Source organism: Ostrea edulis, chromosome 10 (genome assembly GCF_947568905.1).
Source record: "Ostrea edulis chromosome 10, xbOstEdul1.1, whole genome shotgun sequence".
Classification (NCBI taxonomy): Eukaryota; Metazoa; Mollusca; class Bivalvia; order Ostreida; family Ostreidae; genus Ostrea; species Ostrea edulis.
Window position 1 is genome coordinate 8,796,695 of NC_079173.1, and position 7,670 is coordinate 8,804,364.

Below are 7,670 nucleotides of genomic sequence, written 5' to 3' on the forward strand. Positions count from 1 at the left end.
GTTATTTCTTTGAATATCAAGCATCCACAAGGAATACAGATTAATGGTAAAAACCTGGAAAGTACAAGATCTTTTACATACCTGGGTAGCATTGTTATAACAGATGATGGTGCGGAAGAAGACATCAAGACAAGATTAGGAAAAACAAGAAGTGCCTTTATCAATCTGAAAGTCAAACAGCATAAGCAAGAACACCAAGATGAGGTTATACAACAGCTGTGTCCTGTCAGTTCTGTTGTACGGAGCGGAATAATGGAGGATGACGGAGAAAGACATTAATAAACTATCAAGTTTCCACAATGGATGTCTCCGAAAGATCTGTAAGACATTTTGGCCTGAAAAAATCCCAAATGAGAATTTACATGCAAGAACAAAATCCTCAGACATGCGCACCATACTTAGGAAATACCGCTGGAGATGGATTGGGCATGTCTTAAGGAAACCCACCAATGACATCACTAGGGTCTCATTTCGATGGACTCCAGAAGGGAAAAGAAAGCAAGGCCGTCCAAAGACCACCTGGAGGAGGACCGTTGAAGCAGAAATAAGAGAGGTTGGCATAACCTGGGGTGAAATTGAAAAGGCTGCAAAAGACAAAGAGGAGTGGAAGAAACTAGTCCTTGCCCTATGTGCCCACGGGCGCAACGAGGACTAGGTATGTAGGTAGGTACATGTAGGTAGGTAGGTCAAGGGTCAAACTGGACATTGGAATATACTGTCCGCTCAATATCTTGAGAAACCTTTGCTTGACAGACGTCAAACTAGGTACACTGGTACATCTTCAGAAGAAAATGACCCCTCTTGATTTTGAGGTCACATGGTCAAAGTTCAAGGGTTAAACTGGACATAGTAATTATCTTGCCTCCTATAATTTAAGAATCATCTGCTTGATTGACACTAAACTTGGTACACTGGTACAGCATAAGGAGTAGGCGACCCCTATTGATTTTAGGTCGCATGGTCAATCCACTCTTGATATAGTAAGATATTGTCTGCTCAATATTTTGAATTGGTGATACTACTATCAATTAAATGATGCATGTGTATAAACCTTTTCAATTTTGCACCATGTATTCAAACATCTATTGTTGTATGTTGTTTAACGTCCCTCTCCAGAATATTTCACTCATATGGAGACGTCCCCATTGCCGGTAAAGGGCTGCAAAATTTAGCCCTATTTTCGGCGTTTACAGCCTTTGAGCAGGTAGGGATCTTTATCGTGCCACACCTGCTGTAACACGGGACTTCGATTTTTGCGGTCTCATCCGCAGGACCGGCCCCATTTAGTTGCCTCTTACAACCACCAAGGGGTACTGAGGACCTATTCTAACCCGGATCCCCAATGAATACGACTAAATATTTCTTGAAATTATGCATTTGGTTCAGCAAAATAATTATGTGTCTGAGTAAGATGCATATTTGAGACACACTCTCAATTACAGCAGTTTCTGATTGAATATTGTTTTACGTCCTCTCGAGAATATTTCACTCATATGGAGACGTCACCACTGCCGGTGAAGGGCTGCAAAATTTAGACCTATGCTCGGCGCTTATGGCCATTGAGCAGGGAGGGATCTTTATCGTGCCACACCTACTGCGACACGGGGCCTCGGTTTTTGCGGTCTCATCCGAGGGAACGCCCCATCTAGTCGCTTCTTACAACAAGCAAGGGGGTACTAAGGACATATTCTAACCCGGATCCCCACGGGATTCCACGAATTTGAGTGTGAGCAGCAACATCCTATACATGCAGAACAACATTGGTTCACATACAGGTACTTTGACCAAACTCCCCGTCGAGGCCTCATTACGTCATCTACATATATACCTTTCCCGACTGACGCAGTACAAGAACCAGATTTGTATATTTTCACGCGGACAAATGAAGTAGTTTGTAGTTAAGGAATTTAGCTCCTGAGCTTTTGAGCACAACTACACAGGATGATACAACTAAGTATTTACTGGTTCAGTACTGATCCCATTGGTGCAAACATAGTACACATCTATTACTGAACCCTATCCAGTTGAAAAATATTGTGTAAAATTTAAATTTCGATGGGGTTTTGCAGGGACTATATATTGTGGCGGAAGGATTGATTAATCAAAAAGTTCTAAATCTGCGTGATATTACAGTTTCTATTCCATCCAATATATCTTCTATTTTTATACTCCTATATGTGTATTTCAGATTTATAATTTATTATACCAGTAGTTGAGACTTGGAACTAGATCAAATATTGTAATTTATTAAGTCGGTTGATATATGTTTCCAAACAGAACACCCATTCTTTAAAAAGTTTGAATTAATTTACTCGAAATTTTGTATAAAAATTCAATATTTTCACCAATAATTTAAAAATTTGGTCTCCAACCCCCACTTTTTTAGTTCCATTTTAAGACAAGACTTTGAAAATTATGTGAAATTTTAGAAATTGACATTACTTCCTATATCTCTTTTTAAACTCTCAAATTTGATATCATGAATTTTTTCGTAGGGCCCATATCAAGTGCAAAAAGGTCATTATTTATTTCCAGTACTTGTATTAAACTTTTTTTTTTATCTGTATTTTTCTTAAGTGCAAAAAGGTCATGTTTAGAACACTGTAGCTCAATAACAATCATTGCGACCCCAGTTTTTCTTTTCAATTTCCTTATTCTCCTTCAACGTCTACATTTCGGACGATACCGCAAAATCCAAGGTCACGTGTCACAGCAGGTGTGGTACGATAAAGATCCCTCCCTGCTCGAAGGCCATAAGCGTCAAGCATAGGCCTAAATTATGTAAGCCCTCCGCCGGCAATGGTGATGTCTCCATATGAGTGAAAAATTCTCGAGAGAGAGAGACGTTAAACAATATTCAATCAATCAACATTTGAAAAAAGGCCCCAATGTACAAAAGGTTTTCTGTACAACCCATATGTCATTCACGTGGTGGGGGTCACATTTCAACATAAAAAAATGTCCTCAAATATATACTAGATGCTGTCATAAGACTGTTTGCCTTTAAATATACTCTATCTACATACCTGATATAATCTTGCTGAATATGTCAAGATGCATTGAGTGATCTGTTGGGAAAGTGCCCTGGGGTCATCCCGAACCCTATTTCGCAATTGTTGAAATGTTTACAACAATCGAGGTAACCTTAAACCATAAATATTCCTGCTGTGCATATCAAAATGCATCGAGTATTTTCTGATGGTCAACTGCCCCTCGGTCATCGCAACCCCCTAATTTTTTTTATTGTTCAAATATCTTTAAAATGGTTGAAATTTCATCCCTTTTTAAAGCAAACATGTCTTGTTGCAAATGACGCAATGCACTGAATCAGATGTTTATAATCAGCTGGGTCGGAATGACCGGACCCCGAATAGAAGAAAACGAAGCATAGGCTTTTTTGTATAAGCATCAGAGTCAGACACTACAAGTCAACGTACTGTTCTTCGTTTTGACACCCCCCCCCCCCTAACCCCAAAAGAGAATGACGTACAAAGTAGTACATATGTATTGTATTAAAGGTACTCACGGAACTTCAAAAGTAGTACATATGTATTGTATTGGTACTCACGGAACTTCAAAATGATGGGGTTGTAATAATTCTATATCCGTATAGATCTACATATCAATTTATACATACACGAATCGGGAGCAAATTAGGTGTTTCAAGTTAAATCCGCAGAATGTCCATCTTCAACGAACAGATGTGTCCAGTCGATAGTGGTGAAAACACCATCAGTCGTATCAATCTCGCGACCGTGCTTGTATGTAGTCAGTTGAAATACCGTAACAGCCGGCTGAAAACAATTATTATTTCATCAATGAAAACACAAAACCTCTATAATCAATGCATCAGATGACCAATCTGTTTTCAGTGCACGTGTCGTACATATATCCCAGTATGCCTCAACACATTTATCAGCATTAGGCTTTCTGCATAATCCGCCGATTGCCGCGATATATTGGACAGCGTAACCTTGAGAAAAGGGAGGTAGGGGGGGGGGGGCATGTAATCATCACTCTACATGCATTCATTCAATGACAGAACACTATTGATTTTGTATTCGATAGATTTGAACAAATTGAAAAGGGCGATAACAAGGAAGTACATGTGACAGTTGGAGAATTATACATAATATGATTTTTTGAACAAAAAATTATGACACATACTAAAAAAAATCTAGAGTAGATATACTGCTTCTTTATATGCTTTATCTTTTACTGTGTGCACTATTTTTTTAAAACAAAACTTTGATATAAAATTAATAGATCATACAAATCGAATCTATACCTAATTACATGCTTTAATACCAGCTTTAGACAACTTGATTGACGAATTCCTAACTCGTCATAAATCAATTCCTGAATCTGCACCATCTGATGAGGAGAATAGTGATTTGGACATAAGACATTCAATCGACAGAGCCCACAATGAGGATCTCGGGAAGAAAATAAGGAAATTTGGCAAAACCTTTGCACAGAAAACAGCGATGAAAACAGCGTGCAATGGATATAATGTCATGTAGAGTTTGAAAGAAAAAGTATTTAAAAAATCTTGCACATGTGGAGAGAACTGTCTAGGTCATGACAATTCAAAAGAAGTACAAAATTCCATCTTGACTACCAAGGAATTATCAAAAGAGAGAGATGTGATTATTTTTGGTAAACTTTCAGAGTTTTGGCAGCAGTACACTTTTTTTCCAGTTTTTTGCAGGACCACAATGGAAACTAGCTATATGCTAATTTGTGTCATCCTGGATAAATAAAGGCTATTATTACAGTGTGAAGTCTTTTTCGGGTCATAGATGTTGTGGGAAGTCCAACATCTTCATCATAAGTATAAACTAATGATGCAGACAAATATTCTTGTATTTCTTTAAAACTTAAGTTTGAGTTTTCTTTTATTTGAGCAGTCAAAATTTGAGTAAAATCTCAACCTTAAGTCGAAGTTTTGACATATGAAAGTTTTCTTTGAGAAATCCAGGTGAGATTTCATGAAAGTGGTATGACTGGAAGACATTTACCATTACCTTGAATTCTGCTTCTGAATCATGTCCGTCAAAGGCATACGAAAAATACAACTTACAAGACCTCAAATTTTCATCTCCAGGTTTGCATGGCGGATTGTCTACATATGAATGTCAATATATTTGATGTGATAGTTCTATATAGGGTAGTATTAAGATTCCATATCCATGGTTTACTCGTAATATTTGTACAACTGTCGTTTTGGAATACTTCATAGATCAATCTATACACAGTGAAGCAGTTTGTTAAGAGTGGTGCAGAAGACACACAGAGAAAATTCATTCTGCTGAAGCCCACCATCGGACCTGAGGACTTAATGCCTGACAATCCTCCGAGCGGATTGCCTTTGGAGCGATGCTACCTGTTCCGCATGGTCCGTGACCCAAACAAGGACACCACGCACTTGTCCAAATGTTGAAGAGTGATGATGGTGGAATTCTGTTGTTGATGATTTATAATACTCATTTTTCTTGTCCATAATTGATCACTATTTCAGAAATCAACTTAGCATTGTTTATATAGTCATTAAAATGGTCACCAGTGGTATAGTCTTTAATTACATTTGATAAAATTCATTTGCATTGAATATTTAAGTCTTTGTTTTCTTTACAATGATGTTCCAACGATATTGACGTTATATAACGTTATCAAATGATTTATAACGTTATCTCAGGATCAATGCATGCATTTCAAATCAGTATTACTATGGGTTAGGTGTAACGTTCAAGGTAAACTTTGGTATCAAAATAATCAGGAAGATATGTGCTTTCAGAAAATAATAAAAACCCAGTTTTGAAAATATTGTCCCGAAGGCCCCTTTTCGCTTGATGCAACTCATATATTTTGTCAAATTAATTTGAATAACTTTATAGATTCTAGTAGCCCTTGCTCCAGAGATGCGACATCTTTTTATTGATTAATTATTTTTACGTCTCGTCGAGAATTTTCTCACTCTTATTGGGACGTCACCAGCTGTAGATGAAATACCTCAAAGAAGTATGGCGCACTTGGTATGCAATTTCGCCTACATAAATATTTTTTTCTTGAATATCATTTTTTACAAATATTCTGCTATACGTACAATGTCAGTTTATACTTGTGTTTACCCAAATTTTACTCAATAAAGATATCTGTATGTTGATAGTGTCGTTATTTGACAAGCATAAATTTCACCGTGATTATAGAGTATATAGTAGATGTAACGTAATGGGCCTAAAAAAACCCTGCAAAATGATGCAAAAGGTCACCTTAAACCAGAGATAAAACTACTTGAGTATGACTGTACATAAGGTGGCCCTCTTGTTGAAAAAGGCATATATATATATATATATATATATATATATATATATATATATATAAAGCACTAAATAATCACAACTAGGTACTGAAAATTTTCGCCTCAGCCCGGGGTCGAACCAGCGATGTACGGCACCCACCGCCTAGCAAGATTGTCAAACCAGTGCATATATATAATTGTTCTCAAAATTTACCTTGAGATTTAGCAGCCTGTCAAACGTGAAACCTTTAAACTTACATGCCTGGGTGGGCTAGTGGTTTAGGTGCTCGGTAATCTTACACTTAAATTTTCCCAATCTATTTTTCCCCCCTGTTTTTCATTTTTTTTTTTAGTCGTTTTCTTGGGGAGTGTGTTTTTATAAATGTAATACATATATTTTAACAAATATTAGTTATTTTCATCATAATTTCCAATATTTGCAAGTTACGACTTAAAATAAAGGAATTTATTCTGAGATCACTGTAGTTCCGTTTGTTTACACTAAGCTGTTCCTGTGTGCACAGGCTGTGACTGGCGAAAAGTTAAACAAATACTACAAGAAAAGGGGCACAAATGCACAGCATGTAATAAGTAAAAAATAGGTCAAGGGAGGAAAATAACTGTTATACAGTTTGACTTCTCAAAAGTAAATATAAAAACTCATGTAGCAACTATCATATGATATTTAGGCAAAGCTAAACATTCGAATTATCAACCAAAGGCAAATGAACTGATGAAATCTATTAAAGGTGCTGCAGTTATGTCAGAAAAAGACAGTGAGCTAAGTAATGCTATATGTAAAAGGGTTGTTGTGTGATATGAATGCATCTATGGAAATATTGTACTGTTCATCATTCCACATAGGGACATGGTTTATTGATTAAAGAACGACTCATATAAACGAGTAATGCTAAACTCATATATTTAAAAATAACACGCTAGTCTATTATTGGAAACCAGTGTTTTCCTTTTAGATTTCTGAGTCGGCTGTTTCGTCAGCAAAAGCGCTATACCTCTTTAGACATATGGTTAGTGCTCAGGGGGTTCTTTATCTGCCGCGACACGGGATCTCCGTTTTTAAGGTCATGTCCCGTGATTAGATCATTTCGATTTAGATGCCCGAGCGGTTGGCGAAGGAGCAATCACTACCTATTTTAAAATCTTTGGTTTGACGCGGCCATGGAACGGGAGCGGGGCTCGAACTCACGACACTCTAGCACTGAGCTACCGCGACTGTAAAAAAAACAATTAGCCCATAAATTCAACATTTGCCTTCAGCATATGACTGTATGACCTTGCACTTTGTCCGATATAAATCTCTCCATATTACATGTGATCCCGTTGAACACTGTGGTGTTTCTAATGACAC

At 37.2% G+C, this 7,670-nt stretch overlaps 1 protein-coding gene across 3 annotated transcripts in view; it reads right to left on the bottom strand.

Annotated features, from left to right (window-relative positions):
* The window catches only part of LOC125666736 (glycoprotein-N-acetylgalactosamine 3-beta-galactosyltransferase 1-like), a 34,590-nt gene extending 30,731 nt beyond the window's left edge, over positions 1-3,859 (bottom strand). Inside the window, exon 1 of one of the 3 annotated variants that reach the window (XM_048899982.2) lies at positions 3,638-3,859. The gene's annotated coding sequence lies outside the window, so the exon portion shown is untranslated. Of the gene's footprint in view, positions 1-3,568 lie in introns of all 3 variants that reach the window. The other 2 variants (XM_056151852.1, XM_056151851.1) reach the window with 2 other exon arrangements.
* Between the last annotated feature and the right edge of the window lie 3,811 nt (positions 3,860-7,670).